The sequence below is a fragment of the Mustela lutreola genome, chromosome 3, assembly GCF_030435805.1.
Source record: "Mustela lutreola isolate mMusLut2 chromosome 3, mMusLut2.pri, whole genome shotgun sequence".
In the NCBI taxonomy this organism is placed as follows: domain Eukaryota; kingdom Metazoa; phylum Chordata; class Mammalia; order Carnivora; family Mustelidae; genus Mustela; species Mustela lutreola.
Window position 1 is genome coordinate 121,733,661 of NC_081292.1, and position 25,925 is coordinate 121,759,585.

At 35.4% G+C, this 25,925-nt stretch overlaps 1 protein-coding gene and 1 pseudogene across 1 annotated transcript in view; one reads left to right on the forward strand and one right to left on the reverse strand.

Moving 5' to 3' along the window:
* LOC131827707 (large ribosomal subunit protein eL8-like) overlaps positions 1-11,461 on the forward strand; it is a 67,920-nt pseudogene extending 56,459 nt beyond the window's left edge.
* Positions 1-25,925, reverse strand: part of LRP1B (LDL receptor related protein 1B) — a 2,000,743-nt gene that overhangs the window by 942,482 nt on the left and 1,032,336 nt on the right. The window lies entirely within an intron of this gene.

Genomic DNA, 25,925 nt, shown 5'->3' on the forward strand with positions numbered 1-25,925 from the left:
GAGATGAATACAATATAGTCCAGGCCTAAGGAGGGCCATCCATTTCAATATGCAAATGGATATCTATAAGACTGTAGATCCATAATAATCATAACTTTGTTTTATGGAACCTAATCACCAGGAAATACTTTTCATGATATAAAGAGGGTGAAAGTTTACTTATTTAAAACAATAACAGCAACAACAACAACAGCAGGAGAAAATACTCAATTATTTAGAAGTATTTAGCACTGCACTTTTCACTTATTACATTTCTCCATACACTAGTAGACTTTCTAGAAAACCAGACATTTAACACTCAGACCAGTAGATTCGACCACTGAAAATTTTTAAAGAAGTCAATATATGGATTAAAGCAATTTATACCAAATACTGGCTTCTTGTAATGTAATCGCACCCTCAATGAAAGAAGTCGATTTTGCTTTTTTTTCCCCCCTCCCCCTCATTTGAGAATCTAATGGAAAAGGCTTTGGGCATGGGACTTTGGTTTGTGCCTTTTGAAAGTGAACTTGATGGCTATACATACTTATATTGATCTTTGTATTTTTCTTTTATTTTTTTATGTCTGAATCCACTCTAAATGAGTGTCAGATCTAGGTTGAAACATATGAAATTGACCATATTTAATCATTTTTAACCTACATAAAGGGAAATATTTCAACTCAATATTTCCTACCTTGAGTGCCATATATTATGATTATGTCACCTGATAAATCTTTTATGACATATTTTATAAACTTTAAAAAGCTATATGGTTTAAATTAAGTAATAAGATAAAACTGACATAAATTGTCATAATTATCTAGACTATTTCTGGTATTTTTACTTTTAACTCTAAAGTTTTATAATTTTATGATTCTAAAATGGGCTCATCATTTTGCTCTTGGCTCTGAAATGAAGGAAATATGAAACCAAGGCAACCCCTTCTTCAGACAGAGAATAATTGTTTTATTTTACTTTACTCACTCTGCTTCATTAGTCTAGGCCAACCTCTGAGAATCCAGACAGAGCTTCAGAACAAGTAGTTATAATCAGAAAACACCAGATATTAATTAAGATGCCCCTTAATTAACTTCACATTATAGAGTCCACCATGATTGTACACTGGAATTTTGACCTAATAGCTTTTAACAAAGAGGGAAATATAATGTTAATTGCTTTATTGGGACTTTTTCAGGATTAGCTTCTGAGTTAAACAAGTTATATATTTCAGAGAGCACAAGCCCTTGAAAGAAAGAGTTGGTTTGGAATCAAATCCAAATAATGCTGTTTCTCAGGTATGAGATATTGGCAAGGTATTAAATCTCTGTAAATATCAGTTTCTTCATCTGTGAAATGAAAACATGAAGAGTAAAACTTCATAGTTATTGTCAGATTTAAAAGCAATAATCCACAGATATTGTTAAACTATGCCTTGTTTAGGGGAACCTGAATGGCGTAGTAGGTTAAGCATCAGACTCTTGGTTTCAGTGGAGGTTGTTATCTCAGGGTCCTGCCATAGGTCCTGAGAAGCCCCAGGAAGAGCCCCAGGGTGAGCCCAAGGCAGTCTCCATGCTTAGCACAGTCTGCTTAAGATTCTCTTCCTCTCCCTCTGTCCCCACCTCCCCCTAATATAAATGAGTAAATATTGAAGAAACAAACTATGCCTTGTTTAAAAGCATCTATAAAGCCTATTATAAATTGGATATTTCTGAGGCGCTTGGGTGGCTCAGTGGGTTAAAGCCTCTGCCTTCGGCTCAGGTTATGATCCCAACGTTCTGGGATCAAGCCCCACATCGGGCTCTCTGCTCAGCGGAGAGTCTGCTTCCTCCTCTCTCTCTGCCTGCCTATCTGCCTACTTGTGAACTCTGTCTGTCAAATAAATAAATAAATAAATAAATCTTTAAAATAAATAAATAAATAAATAAATTGGATATTTCGAAGATATCACAGACCATATCTAAAGGATTTATAACATCATCCCATCTAAACCTCTGTCTCAGAAAGAATTATATCACTTGACAACTTATAATTAGAATACAGTCAAAGAAAGTAAATACCTTAAAATAACATTTTCTTTGCTTTGCCACCAGATGGTGATTGTGTTTTCTTTAGTAACTTTTAAAGTGCCAGCTTTGTTTTTTTAAAAAAACCAGAAATGTTAAATATGCGTATGCAACTGATTATAGTTTCGTTTACTATTTCAAACGTTTTATCATCTATGTATCTTGTTTCTAGTTAGATTAGTAACAGATATTCTAAACGTTTTTCTTAGGTATATGTTTTAACACTATGTTCTATAATAGTTTTTAACTATTACTCTTTCTAAATAAGCTCCCTGATATAAACAATTACAACATCTAATGATCAAATTTTGAGCCATGTTTTCTTTGTGAGGTATTCTTATACTTCTGTCTAAATACAATAATTAATCCTTAAAACTACCTTCTTTACAAAAAATAATAGCTTCATTAGCCAATTAAAACATATTCCAAACCAATAGTTTACTTCCAATTTTTACATATTTTGGAACTTGCAACTAACTACTTTTTTCTTATAATTTTCTAGCCTCCTTTTACCTAAACTGTTTTTTGTTCTTCTCTATTTCCTTCTTCAATCCTTTCATTGGGGAGGAAAACTTTTTTCCTCTGTCTTGTAGTTCCTCTAGCTGGACTAAGAATCAAATTTACATGAGACAATTAACAGCAGAAAATCAAATTTAACAGATGTATGCACAGAGTGGTGGTGGGGTTGAGGCAATCCACATAGACAAGACATTCCAAAGACAATGAGACAAAGTGAAGCTTATATGGGTAAGAGAAGGAGTAGGGCCTGAAGATACAATGGGGAGAAAGCTGACTAGCAAGAAGAGGAAAGGAGATGTTTGGCAAAACAAAATTGTTCTATTTTGCAGATGAGCTCTTTTGGTTAAGGGGCCTCTGTTAATACTTCTCTTCCTGTTGCAGGCTCTCCTTTCCAGGATAAATTTATGCAGTTATGGGAGAGGCAGAGAACCTTTCCTTCATCTGACAGGGTTTTTTTTGCTTGTTTGTTTTATTGTTGTTGTTGTTGTTGTTTTCTTTTTTATCTCTTTCAATTCAAAATGGTCTCTATGCCAAAGTGGCACATTTGCAGCAGCCCCACCCTGGGCCCCTCACCTCTACATTTTCTTATTTGAAATAAAGAAAAAGGAGGAGTAGAAGTTTGAGTAAGAAACAGATACATATCCTAGATATTTGGCAAGTCTCATGTGGAATGTCTTAGTCAGGATTAGTCCTAAAAGTAATAGAGTAAATTCTTGGCCTTTTCAGAAAGAAATGACAAACAAATAAACAACAAACAAACAAACAAACAAAAACCTTCTTTTTTTAACAGAAAATAACTGGAGGAGAGAAAAAGAGAAAGGGAGAGGGAGGGAGGGATGGAAGGACAGAAGGACAGAGAGATAGAGAAAGCAGTTAAAGCACATTTCTTCATTAGTTAATTTAGTTTTCCGTTTAAAGTCTGACTTTTTAGAAATGAAACAAAAATTTCATAAAATATGAAATGAAAACATAAATAGATGTGGTAGCAAAGGAAGAGCTAAACTGGTCAGTAAAATAAAATATAGCTTGGTGATCTCACCCAATTTAAGAACATGTATGTGTCATTCTTATCTGATTCCTAAGGTCCCTGACACCTGTTCATAAGTGTCTATTTTACTCAGTTCTTCTCTCTTCCATTCCCTTCCTTCCTTCTCCCTCCTTACCTGGGATAATTATAATAGCTGGAGGTTTTTCTTCCTCTTCTCCCTCCGGGTATATGAAATCTCAGGTCAATTCTACAGCATCTAACAGTTAATTGGGAAGCACCACATTATCTCACTCAGCTTCTTTGTGTATTTTGCGGTTTTTAGATACCAAAATGATATACTGCTCACAAAAGATGTAATGGAATGCTTTTAAGAAACTCAAACAAATAGAAGACAGAATATAGTATTTCTCTGTCCTTTGGGGTATCTAGCCTGTTAATTTCTCCTTGTGGAGCTGCTCTATGATATTCCACTTTCCTTTAGTTTTTATACCAGTTTTATAATTCCAAGACCATCCTTTTCATTGCATTAAAACATTACTTTGTAATAACACCTATTTCTATGCCTTTTAGCTTATCTAATGATCCCAGCTTGCCTAATTTTCACATTGTTTAGACTGGGATGAAGAAACCCTATTACATGATTGAAGAGATGAAGGGGCAAATGAAAAAGGCAGGAACAAATACCTGAAAGAACCAATTAAAAGGCACAAAATGATCCCAATCAACCTTATATTGAGCCACACTTCTCCATATCTTGCAGGACATTTAAAAACAGCTCTGCTAATGTAATACATAGGGCAAGTGCCCACGTTGTTTCTATTTTTATTGCTATATACATTTTCAGAAGGGTTGGAGGGAGGGATTGTACACATATATACAGGATTACAAAATCAGTAGTATTTGTTTTCTGGACCACTTAATCTTTCACTTCTCCCTCTATGGGTTCTAAGTCTACTGAGCTGGAAAATCAAAATATATTTGTCATGATCACCAGCTGGTTGCTTGAGAAAATAACAAAATTAGGGATATGGGAAGGAAAAGGGGAAATGATTTTTTAAGAAATTAAATAGCAGTGAAAGAAATATATTTAAATCAAAGTGTCTAGAGAATGAGAAAGCATGAAAAACATGTGAATGCCCGGGTGAATAATCTTCTTTGAAGAAAACCCAATTAGCTTAAAGTTATGAAAAGGAATGAAAATACCCGAACAATTATGTTATAAGCAAATTGCTATGCCAACCCCTTCAAACCAGCAGGGTTTGAAGACTAAAGAGTCACAGCTCATTTCTCTTTCCTCTTCCTTGAAAATGTTATGTATTGAGGCTAGGACATAAGCACAGTTACTGCAGTGCATAGATGGTTAACAAAAAGAGGTGAGCCCCCATGTTGCATATCAGGGAGACCATATGATAGTTGTCTTTCTCTGCTTGACTTATTTTGCTAAGCATGATACGCTCTAGTTCCATCCATGTTGTCGCAAATGGCAAGATGGGATTGGGAGGGAGACAAACCATAAGTGACTCTTAATCTCACAAAACAAACTGAGGGTTGCTGAGGGGAGGGGGTTTTGGAGAAGGGGGTGGGGTTATGGACATTGGGGAGGGTATGTGCTATGGTGAGTGCTGTGAAGTGTGTAAAGCTGGCGATTCACAGACCTGTACCCCTGGGGATAAAAATATATGTTTATAAAAAATTAAAAATTAAAAAAAAAAAAGAGGTAAGCCTATGCATGTGAAGGTTATTCTAGAAACTTGAAATATCTAGATGGAAAAAGAACACAGAAGGAGAAGGCAGGAAGTGCGCTTCAAAACTCATGGCTTATATTGCTGGTCATTATTTTGTTCCTGGCTTAGGTCTACTTTTTGTGGACATTCTTTTATTCTGAAGCCAGAATTGTGCTTTAATGTATCTATTACTTTCTCCACGGACTTGTGCTTGCACAATAGGGACACACACTTTTTTTCCTGATTTCTGACTATGAACTGGCTCCTGTGTAACAACCCAGGGATATTGTGTCCTGCACTGATTTATTAGGATATACTTAATAAATAAGAGAACCTCATTCCATGTATGTGGAGGCAAAGCAAAACAAAACAAAACAAAACAAAAACAAAAAAACAGAACAGAACAGTGAAGCTAGTTGAATACTGATGTCTATATAGAAATGTTCTCTATGAACTTTATCACTGTTTAGGTCAGGTATCTTTATAAGAAGATCAAGTTTCACAAACCCAGGCTCTAAGCCCATAAGATTCTGCCCATACCTTTTTTCTGACCCTATCTGAATCCAGGAAAACCCTCTACTGAGCCTTTAAAATGCAATGTCTGTCATCAATAAAATTCTTGGCACTTTTAGCCTCCTAACATTCATTTCAGCATTTTCATTCTGCCTGAAACCTGATTGTCCCTTGAGGACACTCCCCTGAGTTTTTCCAATTGATAGCTGTTTTGTACTCAGACCCTTCTTCTCCTGCTTACTATTTGAGTCTGGAGGTTTTGAAGCTCACTGGGTTTTCCAGGTAATCCTCCCTTCTCCGTCCCTGAAAGCACCCGCCCTTTGATCCTGGGTCCTCTGATGACATTATCCATTTATTCATTGTGGTTCTTTCCTGACTCAGGTCAGGAATGTTCTTGAAATTTCTTATTCCTTCCTTACCAGTTGTCCAAAGTAACTCCTGCTTAATGCTTTATGATTTTAACACATATGAAGATGATTTTTCCAATATGCTAAGCTCTTGGATCCTTGGCCTTTTCTTCTCAAATTACCATGTTCTCCCTCATACCTCAATCAGCCACTCATGATGATAGTCTTAACCTGCCATTACCAAAATATGTAATCTCTCTACACTTTTAATTTCCAGTATCCCATTCCTTGAACAGAATTTCTCATCATCAGCTCACTTACTTTAGTACCTTACGCCACAAGCCTTTAACCCTTTAGATCGTTAATCCATTTTCAGCTGTCCTGCCCTTACCTCCTCTGTGTCCTTTCTTCCTTTTATAACCAGTTCAAATCCTATGATAATCATTTATTTAATCCACTGAATACACACTCAACTTCTGTTTCTGTTTGTGTTTCAGTACTGCAACTCTATACCTGTACCCACACAGGTGAATATGGTTGGAAGGGAAAAAAAATCTGCAACACCCCCAAAATCATGCTAAATAGTACAGGCTAGCAAAATATGCCACTCTGAATTATGCCACTTTCGCATAAGGATTATTTTGAGCTGAAGCCTATTAAGAATAAATAGATACAAGGAAATTTCTCTGCCTTCTTCCTGTTTGCCTAGAACCTAGAGCTACATTTGCAAAAGTGTCTACCTTCCCTGACAAAATTTAATCACAGGAAACTTTAAGACCTTTATCAGCCCTGGGAGAGACCGCACCAGAGGACTCTACATAACCAACTTTACTAACAAGCTCTTATCTTGTATTAGTTGCCATATATTTGCCTTCCCACAATATGCTACCTCGGAGACTCAAGGTCTTTTACTTTGTCTTATCACTTCCCAAAAAATGCATTGTTCTATTGCTAAAATGTTATATAAGCCCCAGTTGTTGTTGTTGTTTTTGTTAACTAATTAATGTATCTGACAGAGAGAGCACAAGCAGGGGGAGCGGCAGGCAGGCAGAGGGAGAAGCGGGCTTCCCACTGAGCAGCGAGTCTGATGTGGGGCTCAATCCCAGGACCCTGAGATCGTGACCTGAGCCATAGGCAGATACTTAACTGACTGAACCACCCAGGCACACCATAAGCCCAGCTTTTAATCAACCTGCAGCTATTCGTCACTGAGTTCCTCTCATGTGTATATGAGAAATACACGTTAATAAACTTCTGTGTTTCTCTTGTTAATCTGTCTTTTGTCATAGAGCCCCAGACAAACACCTTTAAGGGTAGAAGGAAAAAGTTTTTTTTTTTTTTTTTTCCTTTCCTAATAGTCTCATTTTACATCTATGATCATGATCTCAAGAACCACAGCAATTATATTTCTCTGGTTACTTTCTCCTACTGTTGTAGATCAGTGCTATTTAAAACATGGCCCCTGGTAGAGACAGCGCATGAAAAATTTGCTACCAGACTATAAGATATGTAGTAGAGTTAAAAGAAAACATTTGGGATATTTTGTAGCAATTTTGTCATCAGCTAGACCTCCAAGACCTGACCTTTATTGCCCACCTGCTTGTACTCCCTGACCTTTGTCCCACATTTTTCCTTACACTGTTTTTTCTAGTTTATCTCCTAACTCAGGCAGATGGAAAGCAAAATTGCTCCTCTCCCCTCAAGTGATAACAAATGCCTTGACAGACCTTCAGTCAGTGCAGACCACCCAGACCAGTTGGAGCTTAACCCCTGACTGATGCCTACACAGAACAACCATGGAGTGACCACTTGAATGATGGATGAACACCTTTATCTTATTATAAAACTAAAATCTAAGCCCAAGGAGGAATACCAGCCTCATTTACATAATATACAATATACATATAAACATGTTTCCTTAAGGCACATGCATGACCATATGTCCACCTCTACATACAATGAAAAGGCTTCTCTATCTAAATATTCACCCTAACCCTAAATGAAAGGATTCCCTCACTCCAGGAGTCATGGCTTTGGAAGCCATTCCCTGTGATCTCATTTGCTGCCAATAAAATTTTCTTTGTAAGACCACTCAACCTACTGTAGTTTCTGATTCACCAGGGAGTGAACTCACGTCAATTTGGTTACAATTTGACAGTGATTTTATGTTTGATTAATATTTTTACTTGGATTTGTATTTAACATCTATTTCTTTAATTTTTTGAATAATTTTACTGTAATTTTCAAAAGTATGACATCATGAATTAGAAATCAAAACAAACAAAAAAAGAATCTGGTCCTCCACCACAGGTAATTTAAGATATACTACCTCAAATTTCTATTTGATACCCCTCTGTCTCAAATCTCTACTGTTTCACTTCCTATACTTGCTCCCAGTTTCTTATTTCACAAAGTAAATAGAAGCAATTTGAAGTAGATTTCTACCATCACCAGATCTACTCATCTACCTGTATCTATATTCACATAGTTTACTTTTGTGTTATGATGCTTGAACTGTCTGTCACTGGGATAGTACAACTCCCCTATTCTGCACAGGAACCTCTATCTTCTGGTCTGCTCTCTGACATGGCACCAGCAGGACCTTTATTTCTTGCCTATATCATTTTGAATCATCACATGTCACAGGATTTTTCCCAGCAATGTGTCCATATATCACCATTTCTTCATCTTAAAAAAAAAATAGTAGGTTCTCTTTACTTCATTTTTTTTTTTCCAGCTTAGACTTTATTTCTCTCCTTTCTTCTCCTTCCCTCTTATGGCAATAACCCACAAAATAGTTATTTGAATTTATTGTCAACAATTTCCTTCCTCTCACTCATTTTTTCTTGACGTCATTCCATTCATGCGCTACCTAATCTGTTCCCCAAATTTATGTTACTGATCTCATTCTTTTCTCTCTCTCATTTACTCAACACTAGACATACTGTTCTCCCCAGGCACGCTGTTCCTCAAACATGCCAAGTTTCTCCTGGTTTCAGAACCTTAGATTTACTTCTTGGTCTTGGCTGTTTTTGATAGCTGCATTGTTAGCTCCTTCTTTTCCTTCTTAACTCAGAGATCACTTTGTTACTGAGGGCCTTACTTAAACCTACAGCAGCGCTTCAAACACACTCTATCCCCCTATACAAAATTATTTTTCCTGTAACAATCATCACTTATTTCATATTATATAATTACTGTTTCTGTCACTGCTGCTGTTTCTATTGTTCTGTGGGTGTTACTATTATTATCATCATCACAATCATTATCATTATCTGCGTCCTCTCCTTTCAGAATGTAAAGTCCGTAAGGCAAGAAATTGTTCTTTGTTGTATTCATTGCACGTACGCAGCAGCTATTTGAGGGGAAAAAATTACGAAGCAAAACAGGACTAAAAGCAAAACAGGCCTATAAAGATGCTTTAACAAAATACAATAGCCAACATTATATATTGATGAATGAAATCAACTTCTATTAAAATCAGGAATTAAACAAGGATGCCTGTTACCACTACAAAAATAACAATGTTCTATTATTTCTAATTACTTCAGTAAGTGCCTAAAAGTATAAATATTGAAAAAGAAGACATAAAAATATGTTTATATGCAATCATAAAAGGATACTTGAATTAATAGATGATTCAGTAAAATGCCTGAGAACATGATAAATTTACAAAGTCTATACTTTTCCTACACATTAAAGTAATTGGAAACAGGAACGAAGAGTGTCTCAAACACAATGGTATCTCAACTATAAGAAAGGATAGATGAAGAACAAAGCAAGCCACAAATGCATACACATACACACACAATTCCCACAGTTTCATTGAGTGGCTTGAAATAACCCCTGAATAAATGGAGAAACAATCATGGGGAAGAAAAACAATGTGTTATTGTTAAAAGTGAATTATTTCACAAATTAACAGACATATTTAATGCAACTCCAAAAAAGATCACTAATTGGATTTGATTGAATACTACTTTTTTTAAAGGTCAGAATGACAAATAAGTAACTAGGAAATTATAAAGATCTTTTGAAAAGTTTACTGAGGAAGAATTTGTAAAGCTAGATATTAAAACTCACTATGAGGCCTATATTCATAACTGTACAATGGAAACACTCACATTAAAGATAAAAGATGTCTACTATCATTACTGTTATTTAACATTTTTGGGGTGGTAAACGTTAATGCAATTTAAAAAGAGAACAAAATAATAGTCATAGCACTAGCTATAAATCTGTAAAATTACAATGTTTTCAGTTTTATTTTATATTTAGATAATCCAAGAAACCCTAAAAACTTTTAAAAATAAGATAATTCAAAAAATAAAGCAGGCACAAAGTTAATCTACTAAAGGCAATATCTTTCCAATATACAAATAATAAAAAGTTAGGAAATTTACTATGTAATAATAGGAAAACGATAAAATGTATTTCTAAGAGGGGGAGAAAGCTGACTCTGAAGTTCATACAGATACTTTCTCTCTCCTCCAGCCATTCAAGAGGCCAAAAGGAAAGAAGGCTATGGAGAAGAAGGTGGCCATGACACCTGCTGTTGTCAAGAAGCAAGAGGCCAAGAAGGTGTCCAATCCCTTGTTTGAGAAAAGGCCCAAGAGTTTTGGCATGGGAGAGGACATTCAGCCCAAAAAGGACCTCACCAGCTTTGTCAAATGGTTTGCTATCTGGCTGTAGTGGCAAAGAGCTATTCTCTATAAACATCTACAAGTGCCTCCCATAATAAACCAGTTCACCCAGGTCTTAGATTGTCAGACAGCTACTCAAATGCTTAAGCTGGTCCACAGATATGGACCAAAGACCAAGAAAGAGAAGAAGCAGAGATTGTTGGCCCAGGCTGAGAAGAAAGCTGCTGGCAAAGGGCATGTTCCCACTAAGAGGTCACCTGTCTTTTGAGCGGGGGTTAGTTAATACTGTCACCAACTGTTAGTTAATACCCTCCAACTTGGTGGAAAACAAGAAATCTCAGGTGGTAGTGATTGCACATGATGTGGATTCCCTTAAGCTGATTATCTTCCTGCATGTTCTGTGTCTTAAGTTGATGGTTCCCTGTTGCATTATCAATGGGAAGGCCAGGCCGGGGTGTCTGGTCCCCAGGAAGACCTGCGCTACTTTCACCTTTACACAGTTTAACCTGGAAGACAAAAAAGTTCTGGCTAACTGATGGAAGCTATCAAGACCAATTATAATGACAAATATGATGAGATCCATTGTTACTGGGGAGGCAACAACCTGGGTCCAAAGTTGGTGGCTCACATTACCAAGCTGGAAAAGGCAAAGGCTAAGGAACTGGCCACCAAACTGGGCTAAGTGTGAGCTATTGAATTTTCTGTACATAAATGTAATAAAATGTTCTCTTCCAAAAAAAAAAAAAATAAAGTTCATCTGGTTAAATAAACAAGCTATAATCAACAAAGATATTCCATAAACATTTTGGGAAAAGAGGACAGAATTATTATGCACTAGACCTAATAGTTTTTAATATTTATTTTAAAGCTATAGTGATTAAAGGAAATGGATGCAGAATTTAATCATACAGAATGATCCATTAAAGTACTAGAAAAAGATGGAATAATTTTAAAAATAATAACATTGTCATCAAGAGGCTTTGTTTTTATTTTGAAACTAACTAGAAATGCCATTTTTAAAATAAATTCAAGAACTTAAAAAACAAATTAAGAAGGAAAAAAAATCACAATTAATGGCCAAATGCCTGAGAAATATTTATGACTCATGTAACATATATCCATTTATTTAACACTTTAATAGAACAAATTAACAAACACAACAGTAGAAAATGGGCAAATGCCAGTGATTGTTAAGCTTATGAAAGGTTGTCTACTTTTTTTAATCATGAGCAGAATGTAAATAAAAATTATATTTAATACTATTTACACTTAGCAGATTAATAAAGATCACAGTTATTTACACAGAGATCTGACATGAGTATAGGTAAACAAGCCCTCCCATGCAATGTTTTTAAAGTGTTAATTGTTCCAACCTCTATAGAGAACTATTTGGAAATGTATATTAAATGTAAAAAGTGAATAAATTTTATCTCACTATTTCCACATCTGGGAAATTATGCATTTGCAGTTGCATCACAATTAATAAAATACCTAGAAACAAAATTAACCAAAGAGGTGAAAGACTTGTGCTCTGAAAACTATAAGATGTTGATCAAAGAAACTGAAGATGATACAAACAAATGGAAAGAGGTAGCATGTTCACGGACTGAAAGAATTAACAATGTTAAAATGTTCATGCTACATAAAGAAATCTATAGATTCAATGCAATTCCTAATAGTATTTTTCACAGACCTGTAACAAATAATCATCAGAATTGTAGGAAACCACAAAGGACCTCAAATAGCCAAAGCAATCTTGAGAAAGAACAAAATTGGAGGTATCACAGTCCCAGATTTCAAGATACATTACAATGCTATAGTAATCAAAATAGCATGGTACTGATGACAGCAGGACAGAGAGCCTAGAAATAAATTCATGCTTATATGGTCTATCAATCTTCAGTAAAGGAGGCAAGAATATCCAATAAGAAAAAGACTGGTTTTTATCAATAAATGTTGTTGAGAAAACTGCACAACTATACCTGAAAGAATTAAACTGTACCACTTTTTACATTAAAAAAAAAAAAAAACCTCAAAAGGGATTAAGAGACCTAAATAAGAAACCTGAAACCACAAAAGTCCTAAAAAACAAGGCAAAACAAAAACAAACCAGGCAGTAATCTTTTGGATATTAGCCTTAGCAATATATTTATGGATTTGTCTTTTCAGGCAAAGGGAACAAAAACTAAAATAAACTATTGGGACAATATCAAAATAAAAACCTTTGGCACAGCAAAGGAAACCAGCAACAAAATAAAAAGGCAATCCACTTAATGGGGGAATATATTTGCAAATAATATATCCAATACAATATCCATACATTAATATCCCAAATATATAAAGGACTTATACAAGCCAACAGACCCCCCAAAATAATAATAAACTGATTAAAAATGGTCAGGGATCCCAAGTGGGTACCCCAACTGGCTCAGTTGATTAAGCATCCAATTCTTGATTTGATTTAGGTCATGATGTCAGCATTGTGGGATCAAGCCTTGTATCAGGCACCTTGCTCAGTAGGGAGTCTTTTTGGGATTCTCTTCCTCTTCTTATGCCCCTCCATCTGCTCAATCTCTCTCTCTCACACATGAATAAATAAATCATTAAAGAAAAATGGGCAGAGGACCTGAGTAAACATTTTTCCAAAGAAGACATACAGACGGCCAACACAACAAAAATGTTCCATATCACTAATCATCAGGGAAAAGCAAATCAAAAGTATAATGAAATATCACCTCACAGCTATCAGATAAGCTAAAATCAAAAGGAGAAGAAATAACAAGTTTTGGTGAGGATGTGGTGAAAAGGAAAACCTGTGCACTGCTGGAAGAAAGGCAAATTGGTGCAGCCACTATGGAAAACAGTATGGAGATTCCTCAAAAAATTAAAAATAGAAGTACCCTATGATCTAGTAATTGCTTTACTGGGTATTTACCTAAAAGTGAAAACACTAATTCAAAAAGATATATACAACCCTATGTTTGTTGCAGCATTATTTACAATAGCCAAGATATGGAATCAACCAAAGTATTATCTATAGGTGAATGAATAAAGAAGATGTGAGGTGTGTGTGTATGTGTGTATACATACATATTAATATTAACCAGTCATAAAAATGAATGAAATCTTGCCATCTGTGACAACATGGGTGAACCTAAAGGATATAACGCTAAATTTAATACAAAAATATGTCAGACAGAGAAAGACAGATACCATGGAATTTCACTCATTTGTGTAATCTAAAAAAATAAAATAAAGTAAACAAAACAACTAAAGGCCAAACAGACTCCCAAATATAGAGAACAAACTGGTGGTTGCCAGAGAGGAGCTGGGTTGAGGGAAAGGTATTAAGAGGTACTTCCAGTTATAAGAAAAATAGGTCATGGAGATGAAAAGTACAGCATGGGGAATATAGTCAATAATATTGTAATAGTGTTGTATGGTGGCAAGCAGTGATGAGCACTGAATGATGTATAGCACTATGAATGTATGGTGGTGATGAGCACTGAATGATGTATAGCACTATGAATGTATGATGGTGATGAGCACTGAATGATGTATAGCACTATGTTGTACACCTGAAATTAACATAGCATTTTATATCAACTATACTTTGTTAATTAAAAAAACAAAACTGGACTAAAGACCTCCAATCAATTAATCAATCATGATTCTATGCTGAATAACAAAATTACTCCACATATTCTATGAGGCAAAAAATGCACCCTGATATGATCCAATAACCATTTTCAACAGCATGCCTTTATGATTAAAGTTACCTGTTTTTGCAGTTATCATTTTATATCAACTTCAAACCTGAAAATGTCTACCCAGAGTAAAGTGATATATGAAGGTCCCTGGTGCCACAGGAAAAATGCAAAAAGCTCTTGGGATAAATAATCCACATTTCAAATTATTCTCTCCAGAATCTCTTTCAGGTTATTTCCAAGTTAAATGTATTTAACCATAGTAGCAATTTCTATGGTTTTTGATATATTGGTATCATCTGTTTTAATTTTCCTTCCTGTACAAAAACTCTGTTAAGGAAACATTCTAGCAAGAAGATTCAAACAACATTCAAAAGACGATGAGATCTGGAGACTCACTAGATGTGTAACATTAGGTGAATTTTCCATCTATTCAATTTTCCTATTTCTTTTACTGTAAAATGAGCATAGTACCTACCTCATAACATTATTTTGAAGATTATAAGGAGCAATGTTTTTAAAGCAGGCAGAACTCTGGTTCATAATAAATATACCATAAATACTCAATTACACTTTTTTCTTACTGTGTAAAGGCTCACTCCAAAGCCATTGATAACTTATTATTCACTGCCTTAACACCATAACAGATATGTAATATGCCCTTTTTATATGTACATTGCATTATAAAATAGATGGGTAATTTTACTAATACCCAGTGGTTTTAACTACTCACAGTTTCACTGTTTTTAAAGCCTCAAATTCAGATACCTTTTCTAAAACCCAGTCCATATTCCTAACTGCCTACTAGGCAATTTTATCTAGATGTCTCTAATACCTCAAGCTCAATAATTTATAAAGGAGTGCATAATGTCCTCCCAAACACACACACACACACACACACACACACACAAACACACACACACACACACCCCAGAGAGAAACACTCAAATCTCTTACTGTTATTTCCTATTTCAGTGATTATACCACAATCCAGTGAATCACCAAGACAAGAAACAAGAAAGTCAACCTCTTATCCCTTTCCCTGTCCATCCAATCCACAGTAATCTTCTTGTCCTGCTGGCTCTACTGACTTAATACTGTTCAAGCTATCTTCTCATCTCATCTACACTGGCTTCCCCCATCTGCCTCAGTTGGAATGAAGCCAGAGATTACAGCCAGGTTTCCCTACTTCAAGTTTTTATTAGAAACCCTTTTTTAAAGATTTATTTATTTATTTGACAGAGAGAGAGAGAACACAAGCAGGGGGAGTCGGAGGGGGAAAAGCCGGCTCTCCGCTGAGCAGGGAGCCTGATACCCAACTCGATTCCAGGACCCTTAGATCATGACCTGAGCTAAAGACAGACACTTAATGACTGAGCCACCCAGAAGCCATTCTACATGTTCAATCAAAATCATCTTTGAAAATGAAACATAATTCTATAGCTTTCAATCAAAGTCTTTGAGGGGTACCTGGGTGTCTCAGTAGCTGAAGCATCCAACTCTTGGTTTTAGCTCAGGTTGTCATCTCACCATCATGACATCCAGCCCTGAGTCCAGCACCAGGCTTGGCACGGAGTCTTCTTGAGATTATTTCTCCTTCCCTTTCCATCTTGCTCCTCCCCATCCCATTCATTCTCTCTCTCTCTCTCTCTCTCTCTCTCTCTCAAATAAATAGATAAATAAAATATTTTTTTAAAAAGACCTGATTAATTTATAATAGTTCTTTCAAGCTCAGATTAAACATAGTCTTCTCTTTGGAGCCTTATCTGTTCCATAGAGGATTTACCAGGCCTAGCTCAAATTCATTAACTTGAAGAGGAAAACATTTTCTTTTCCTAAACAAAGTAAAATAAAGTATACAGTACATTGAAAATAGAATGAAGGAAGTACAGATCGCTATATGCCTTTAGGAAAATAGGAGTCATCATAACACCAATAGGAAACAACCAAGAGGGGTGCCTGGGTGGCTCAGTGGGTTAAGCCTTTGCCTTCGGCTCAGGTCATGATATCAGGTTCCTGTGATCAAACCCCACATCGGACCCTCTGCTCAGCAGGGAGCCTGCTTCTCCTTCTCTCTGCCTGCTTTTCTGCCTAGTTGTAATCTCTGTCAAACAAATAAATAAAATCTTTAAAAAAAATAATAGAAGAAATATTAGTATAAATCTATCATGGGCCTGGGTCTATGGTACCTGAATTTGTATTCACATTCTATATTATTGCATTTCATTTACTATTATGTCTTTGTTGTATGGGTTATTAGCATTCATGTAAACTATTGTTAAAGAAACCACATTTCATAAATACAAGGTTGTATATTGTCCCTGCAGCATCTCAGGAGTATTAATTTCAAATTAGAAATTTTAACATTAAAACACAAATGTTATCACTAGCTACAATCAATATGTTTTGATACTCTAAATTAAAGAAAGTGAAGATTGGCTTTCAAATAACCCCCTAATGTAAAAAGTTGAGAGAGAGGAAAGAGAGAGAAAAAGAGAGAGAGAAAGAGAGAGAGAAGGGAGGCAGAGAGAGAGAGAGAGAGTCTCTTTGAAGGGATAAATTAGTAGGAAAAAAGTAATATATAAAGAATTACACATTTTAGTAGAATCCTCTTATTGCTCTTATTAATATGATCCTACTAAGTCTTTTAGAAAATTAATGAAAATATGTACTTATTAGCACACAGCAGAGATACATTTGCTACATAGAAACACTAAAGAATAAAACTGCATTTTATCTGTACAGTGCAGTTGTCCTTAGAATTTGTTTTCTTCTAGTATCTAAAATATAATGAATTAGCACCAAGAGCGCTCCAAGAATGATTTTTCCATATAATTCCTGTGAAATGGTGAGTTTTAGCTATGACTCAAAGTAGTGAAATAACAAATAAAAAGGATATACTATTATAGGGAGAAATTAAAATAAATTTTAAGTAATGTAATGATCTAAGTACACATGGAGACATGAACCACCAGATTAAATTAACAATAAATTGAATGTCCATTTGCTGTTAAGTTCCCTTCATTAAGCTATCTAGTTTAATGGATCTCTTTTATAAAACTGGCATGGTGAGAGCAAATTAACTGAGTTAAATTAGAAATGTATGCAGTTATTTTTGAGGAACATGATTTGATCACCAAGATTGAATCATACTCTAGACAGTACTAGACTCCTTGGAATTTTCCCAGGTCATACACAAGTATTGAGTGTCTACATGTTGCTCAGCTGCAATATTTTAAAGCATTTTCCAGACTACTTCTGGGCTGTATTTCCACCCACTGTCAATTGATGTGTGCTCAGGGAATGCAAACTAATTACCCTAAGCAAAACATAATTAAGGAGGGAAATTTACTCCAAAAACATCATGCATACTTCCCACATACAAATAAAAATGATTTCTGAAATAGGATTTGTATAATTCATTACTACTGTATACAAATTGTGCAGATAATGGAGAATGCACTGTATTAATTATTACTAATAGAATTAAGATCAAATGGAACTATAAAGCCTCACAAAAATTCACTTAGGTAATGTTTTAAAATATAAAAGCACATACACTGTATTTAAATATCTACAAAGTTCCATGCATATGTTTAGATACTTGGCAAATATGCGGTGTGTCTGTGTGCAGGGGTGTTGCTGAGGTTTTAAAAGAGGTTGAACTAGAAAGTAGAATAAAAAATGTTATAGGTAAAAATTTATGGCCTTAAGGAACTTGACGTATCTTGATTGTGCTGATTTTGAACAGTACTTTAATGTTTCCTTTCATCCTGAATATAAACGTCTCAGATTCTTAAACTGCATAATATTAATGCACTTTAGCAAAGTAGAAATGAATCTATATAAAAGAAAGTCTTTTCTATCCTGAATTTCCTCATCTTTAAAAGAGAACTTCAGGGGCAACTGGGTGGCTCAGTTGGTTAAGCATCTGTCTTTAACTCAGATCATAATCTCAAGAACCTGGGATTGAGACCAAGTCAGGCCCCCTGCTCAGTTGGGAGTCTGCTTCTCCCTTAGCCCCTCCAGCCCACTTATGTGCTCTCTCCCTCTCAAATAAATAAATAAAATCTTTTTTAAAAAGTTTTAAAAGAGAGCTTCATTTATTTAAAAGCAAAGACTTTCAATTTTATTTTCCTTTCCATTTTAATATCTACTTACTATCATTCATTTATTCAAAGCAATTTAATAAGTTTTTACTATGTTTCACACAATACACATAGTGGGATACAGGATATAAAATGATGAGCAAACGTATACCTGATCTAATGGTAAATTAGTTAAGAAAAATGTATTTGTTTGCAGATATCCACCAAAGAATCATCTATATAATTTTTTGTTATAATTTTTTAATTTTATTTTTTCAGGGTTCCAAAACTCATTCTTTATGTACCACACCCAGTACTCAATGCAATACACGCCCTCCTTTATACCCACCACCAGGCTCACCCATCTCTCCATCACCCTCCCCTCTAAAATCCTCAGTTTGTCTGTCAGAGTCCATAGTCTCTCATGGTTCATCTCCCCCCCCCCCTTCTGATTTCCCCCAATTCACTTCTTAATGCCCCCAAACTGCCAGTTAGATAAAGGGAAGGTATATAGGTTAAATCATAAACTTAATTCAGTATTTCAGAGTAGGAGAACTTCTATCAAAGACAAATTAAAGAAGATATATGTGGCACAATTATGGAAAATTTCATATAAATCTATGAATTAAAACAAATTGCAAACTGCATTAATACCTGCTATTCAGTTCAATGGCTACTTTTTTCCTTCCAGCTGAAAGCAGAGAATATTGAATTATGAGACACTACAAAATGTCTAAATAATGATGCTAACAAAATTAGCACTTTTTCATTGTTTTTAAAAAATAATCTATTATGAATATTAAATTAGACCAGCTTTAAAACCATATGAAATGAGACTTATTGGATAACCCTGTCTATTTCTCTGTCATTAAATGTCCTCCCCATTGTTAAAATTTCAAATACTTTGTCAAATTCAGTTTTAAAGACTCAAGCAAAAGGTCTAAGGCACATCAGCCTGATAGACTTAACATTAGGAAATTAGGTTATATGTTAGTTATAGAGGGGAGAAGAGTGCACACATCTCTGGAGATTCTCAGAACTGCTGCATATGTGTCATCATTCCTGGAATACTGTCCAGAGAACATGGCACTTCCTGGACTTACGATAGCCAACCAACTTACCAGAATTTCTGATCACTCGATAAGATTCGAAGTTGTGCTTCTTGTAGGCAAGATGTAAGGACTTCCAGGAACTGCCTGCCTTAATATTGAAAGATTTATTGAAGTAAAGAAGAAGAAGAAGAAGGAGGAGGAGGAGGAGGAAGGAAAGCTAAATGTCTTGCTCCTTCAACTTTTAAAAATATATGGTACACATAAAAATATTTTGTGCAACAATAATGAATAAGGAACAATGTGGGGATTTAAACACAAGTTTCAAGTCCTGAACCTAAGCCTTCAACTACTGTACCTGGAAAATATCCAAAGGGATATCTTATTAGATAAATACTGCTATAATACTGTTTCATATCTAACAATTACTTTGCATTAACTGGATTTTTACAAATTTATAAAATGTAGTACCTAGAGATAATTCTCAAAAAAACACAAGCATGTATACACACACATTTATACACACACATACACATATATACACATACACACACAGATACAATGCATATATACAAATACTATTTGCATATTAACCTAAACAAACAAATAATGGAACACCCTAATTGGGTACTACTAAAAAGTCCTGACAAATAGTGGCTCAATCTAAATACCATTAAATTTTCAAATACAACTTTGTATCTGGTAACTGATAACAAAAGCCCGGGTCATTGAAACGAATCCTTCTTTTGGACTAAGTGATTTTAATGGTGTTCTTAAGTTTATTCTGTATTTTAAAGTTTTCCAATTAAAAAAAGGACTACATTCTATTTGTATACCCACTTATTAAGATTGTTCTCGAGTTCTTTACTGAGTAATCGTTTATGTAGAGAAAATAAAGCCTTCTCAAGTCTCATAAAGTGTTTAGATTTGCAGCTGGTCAGGTAGGCAGAAGAAGGAAAGTCCATTATTTAAAAAAAAAAAAAAAAAAAGCTAAGCAGAACACCAAGCTTACAGATATTAAAAAAAAAAAAAAATGAGGTCAGTCATGTCCACACAGTTGAAAAGATGTCTCTGATATTCATAGGGGAATATTTGTCAGTAGTATAAGAAACAGAATAAATACAAGGAAACGAGGAATTTATGTTTAACCATTGAGCAAAAGAGCACTCACAAGAAATAATCCAATACTTAATCAAGGCCTTCCAAAACTGAGGGAAAATTTTATTTGGTATATTCAGCAAAACTCTAGTTTCAGGCACCTGGGTGGTTCAGTCCTTAAGCGTCTGTGTTTGGCTTAGGTCATGATCTCAGTGTCCTGGGATTGAGCCCCATGTTGGGTTCCCTGCTCTGCGGGGAGCCTGCTTCTCCCTCTCCCACTCCCCCTGTTTGTGTTCCCTCTCTCACTGTCTCTCTCTCTCTCTCTCTCTGTCAAATAAATAAATTAAAAAAAAAACTAAAAACAAAAACAAAACCTCTTGTTTCGAGTGCTGAATCACCAGTGTGAAATGGGATAACGTGAAATAAAATGATTGAGAATGTATTGGCTCACTCACTAAAATTCCAGAGTTAGATCTGGGGTCTTCTACCACTAAGTACAGAAGCTGTTATTATACCATTGGGCAGAACCTGGGGTCCACTCTCCTTTTCTCTGCTTTATTCTTTTCTGTTTCCTCTGTATTGACTTCATTCTCAGATTTCACCATACTTTTTCCTAAACCATTATATATAGGATATTAGAATATTCTGATTAAATTAGATTAGAGTTACCCAAGTAAATTCTGGAGGAAACGGGATTAAGGTCATCTCCACCCAGATCTATATTGTGTGGAGATATGTTTTCATCAAAAAGAAAACTTGGTGGTTGTTGCAGAAGAAAAGGCAATGGACATTCAGTGAGCATAACAGATATTTTTTGTCTACATGAAATCATCAGTGAAAAAGCATATATAAAATTTCATAAATGGCATTAAAAGTTTATTCAACTTTAAAATAATAGGCTGTATTCATTCTAATATAAAACAATGATAAAAAGTTGTGTTTTTGTTTTTAGTTAGAAAAAAATATATTCCTATTTCTCCCTCAGTGGCTGTAGATTTTTAAAACTTTTATTTTATTGACTAAAGTTAACTAGTAATATGATTATTTCGCTTGGTTAACATTAAATGTTAACTCAAGGAATTTACTTTCACTGCAAAAACTGGGATTTTATATTTGTCACTTTGAATGTTTAGCAGTAATTATAGCCAGTGCACTTTATCTTTTCTTGCTTTTTCCAGTGCCCTTTATCTTAATACACACGTGGTTATCTTTCCTTGCATTTGTTTTGTTTGTTTTTGGCATATAATTGTTCATAATAGTTTCTTCTGATTCTTTGTATTTCTGTGGTAAGAGTTAAAATGTTTCCTCTTTCATATTTAATTTAATTTGTATCTTCTCTCCTACTCCCTTTTTCTCTCCCATAACATTAGCTGAAGTTTTGTTTATATGGTTTATCTTAAAAAAATAAAAATACCTACTAGTGTCATTGATCATTTTATTGTCTTTTTGATCTTAATTTTATATGTGTCTGCTCTAATTAATCTGTTATTTCCTATCTTCTACTAAATTTAGGCTTAGTTTTTTTTTTAATTTTTTATTTTTTATAAACATATATTTTTATACCCAGGGGTACAGGTCTGTGAATCACCAGGTTTACACACTTCACAGCACTCACCAAAGCACATACCCTCCCCAATGTCCATAATCCCACCCCCTTCTCCCAAACCCCCTCCCCCAGCAACCCTCAGTTTCTTTTGTGAGATTAAGAGTCACTTATGGTTTGTCTCCCTCCATCCCATCTTGTTTCATTTATTCTTCTCCTACCCCCTTAGGCCCCATGTTGCATCACCACTTCCTCATATCAGGAAGATCATATGATAGTTGTCTTTCTCTGCTTGACTTATTTCGCTAAGCATGATACGCTCTAGTTCCAGCCATGTTGTCGCAAATGGCAAGATTTCATTTCTTTTGATGGCTGCATAGTATTCCATTGTGTATATATACCACATCTTCTTGATCCATTCATCTGTTGATGGACATCTAGGTTCTTTCCATAGTTTGGCTATTGTGGACATTGCTGCTATAAACATTCGGGTGCACGTGCCCCTTTGGATCACTACGTTTGTATCTTTAGGGTAAATACCCAATAGTGCAATTGTTGGGTCATAGGGCAGTTCTATTTTCAACATTTTGAGGAACCTTCATGCTGTTTTCTAGAGTGGCTGCACCAGCTTGCATTCCCACCAACAGTGTAGGAGGGTTCCCCTTTCTCCGCATCCTCGCCAGCATCTGTCATTTCCTGACTTGTTGATTTTAGCCATTCTGACTGGTGTGAGGTGATATCTCATTGTGGTTTTGAATTGTATTTCCCTGATGCCGAGTGATATGGAGCACTTTTTCATGTGTCCGTTGGCCATCTGGATGTCTTCCTTGCAGAAATGTCTGTTCATGTCCTCTACCCATTTCTTGATTGGATTATTTGTTCTTTGGGTGTTGAGTTTGCTAAGTTCTTTATAGATTCTGGACACTAGTCCTTTATCTGATATGTCGTTTGCAAATATCTTCTCCCATTCTGGCAGTTGTCTTTTGATTTTGTTAACTGTTTCCTTTGCTGTGCAAAAGCTTTTGATCTTGATGAAATCCCAATAGTTCATTTTTGCCCTTGCTTCCCTTGCCTTTGGCATTGTTCCTAGGAAGATGTTGCTGTGGCTGAGGTCGAAGAGGTTGCTGCCTGTGTGCTAAGGATTTTGATGGATACCTTTCGCACATTGAGGTCCTTCATCCATTTTGAATCTATTTTTGTGTGTGGTGTAAGGAAATGGTCCAATTTCATTTATCTGCATGTGGCTGTCCAATTTACCCAGCACCATTTATTGAAGAGGCTGTCTTTTTTCCATTGGACATTCTTTCCTGCTTTGTCGAAGATTAGTTGACTGTAGAGTTAAGGGTCTATTTCTGGGCTCTCTATTCTGTTCCATTGATTTATGTGTCTGTTTTTGTGCCAGTACCATGCTGTCTTGATGATGACAGCTTTGTAAAAGAGCTTGAAGTCTGGAATTGTGATGCCACCAACGTTGGCTTTCTTTTTCAATGTCCCTTTGGCTATTCGAGGTCTTTTCTGGTTCCATATAAATTTTAGAATTATTTGTTCCATTTCTCTGAAAAATATGGATGGTACTTTGATAGGAATTGCATTAAATGTGTAGATTGTTTTAGGTAGCATAGATATTTTCACAACATTTATTCTTCCAATCCAGGAGCATGGAACATTTTTCCATTTCTTTGTGTCTTCCTCAATTTCTGTCATGAATACTTTATAGTTTTCTGAGTATAGATTCTGTGCCTCTTTGGTTAGGTTTATTTCTAGGTATCTTATGGTTTTGGGTGCAATTGTAAATGGGATTGACTCCTTAATTTCTCTTTCTTCTGTCTTGCTGTTGGTGCAGAGAAATGCAACTGATTTCTGTGTATTGATTTTATATTCTGACACTTTACTGAATTCCTGTATAAGTTCTAGCAGTTTGGGAGTGGAGTCTTTTGGGTTTTCCGCATATAGTATCATATCATCTGCGAAGAGTGATAATTTGACTTCTCCTTTGCCGATTTGGATGCCTTTATTTTCCTTTTGTTGTCTGATTGCTTAGGCTAGGACCTCTAGTATTAGGACCTCTAGTACTATGTTGAATAGCAGTGGCGATAATGGACATCCCTGCCGTGTTCCTGACCTTAGCGGAAAAGCTTTCAGTTTTTCTCCATTGAGAATGATATTTGCGGTGGGTTTTTCATAGATGGCTTTGATGATATTGAGGTATGTGCCCCCTATCCCTACACTTTGAAGAGTTTTGATCAGGAAGGGATGCTGTACTTTGTCAAATGCTTTTTAGCATCTATTGAGAGTATATATGGTTCTTGTTCTTTCTTTTATTGATGTGTTGTATCACATTGACTGATTTGCGGATGTTGAACCAAACTTGCAGCCCTGCAATAAATCCTACTTGGTCGTGGTGAATAATCCTTTTAATGTACTGTTGAATCCTATTGGCTAGTATTTTGTTGAGTATTTTCGCATCTGTGTTCATCAAGGATATTGGTCTATAGCTCCCTTTTTTGTGTCCTTGTCTGGTTTTGGGATCAAGGTGATGCTGGCCTCATAAAATGAGGTTGGAAGTTTTCCTTCCATTTCTATTTTTTGGAAAAGTTTCAGGAGAATAAGAATTAATTCTTCTTTAAATGTTTGGTAGAATTCCCCTGGGAAGCCGTCAGGCCCTGGGCTTTTGTTTGTTTGGAGATTTTTAATGACTGTTTCAATCTCCTTACTGGTTATGGGTCTGTTCAGGCTTTCTATTTCTTCCTGGTTCAGTTGTGGTAGTTTATATGTTTCTAGGAATGCATCCATTTCTTCCACATTGTCAAATTTGTTGGCGTAGAGTTGCTCATAGTATGTTCTTATAATAATTTGTATTTCTTTGGTGTTATTTGTGATCTCTCCTCTTTCATTCATGATTTTATTTATTTGGGTCCTTTCTCTTTTATTTTTGATAAGTTGGGCCAGGGGTTTATCAATTTTATTAATTCTTTCAAAGAACCAGCTCCTAGTTCCGTTGATTTGTTCTATTTTTTTTTTTTTTTTTTTGGTTTCTATTTCATTGATTTCTGCTCTGATCTTTATGATTTCTCTTCTCCTGCTGGGCTTAGGGTTTCTTTCTTGTTCTTTCTCCAGCTCCTTTAGGTGTAGGGTTAGGTTGTGTACCTGAGACCTTTCTTGTTTCTTGAGAAAGGCTTGTACCGCTATATATTTTCTTCTCAGGACTGCCTTTGTTGTGTCCCACAGATTTTGAACCATTGTGTTTTCATTATCATTTGTTTCCATGAATTTTTTCAATTCTTCTTTAATTTCCCGGTTGACCCATTCATTCTTTAGAAGGATGCTGTTTAGTCTCCATGTATTTGGGTTCTTTCCAAACTTCCTTTTGTGGTTGAGTTCTAGCTTTAGAGCATTGTGGTTTGAATATATTCAGGGAATGATCCCAATCTTTTGATACGGGTTGAGTCCTGATTTAGGACCGAGGATGTGATCTATTCTGGAGAATGTTCCATGTGCACTAGAGAAGAATGTGTATTCTGTTGCTTTGGGATGAAATGTTCTGAATATATCTGTGATGTCCATCTGGTCCAGTGTGTCTTTTAAGGCCTTTATTTCCTTGCTGATCTTTTGCATGGATGATCTGTCCATTTCAGTGAGGGGAGTGTTAAAGTCCCCTACT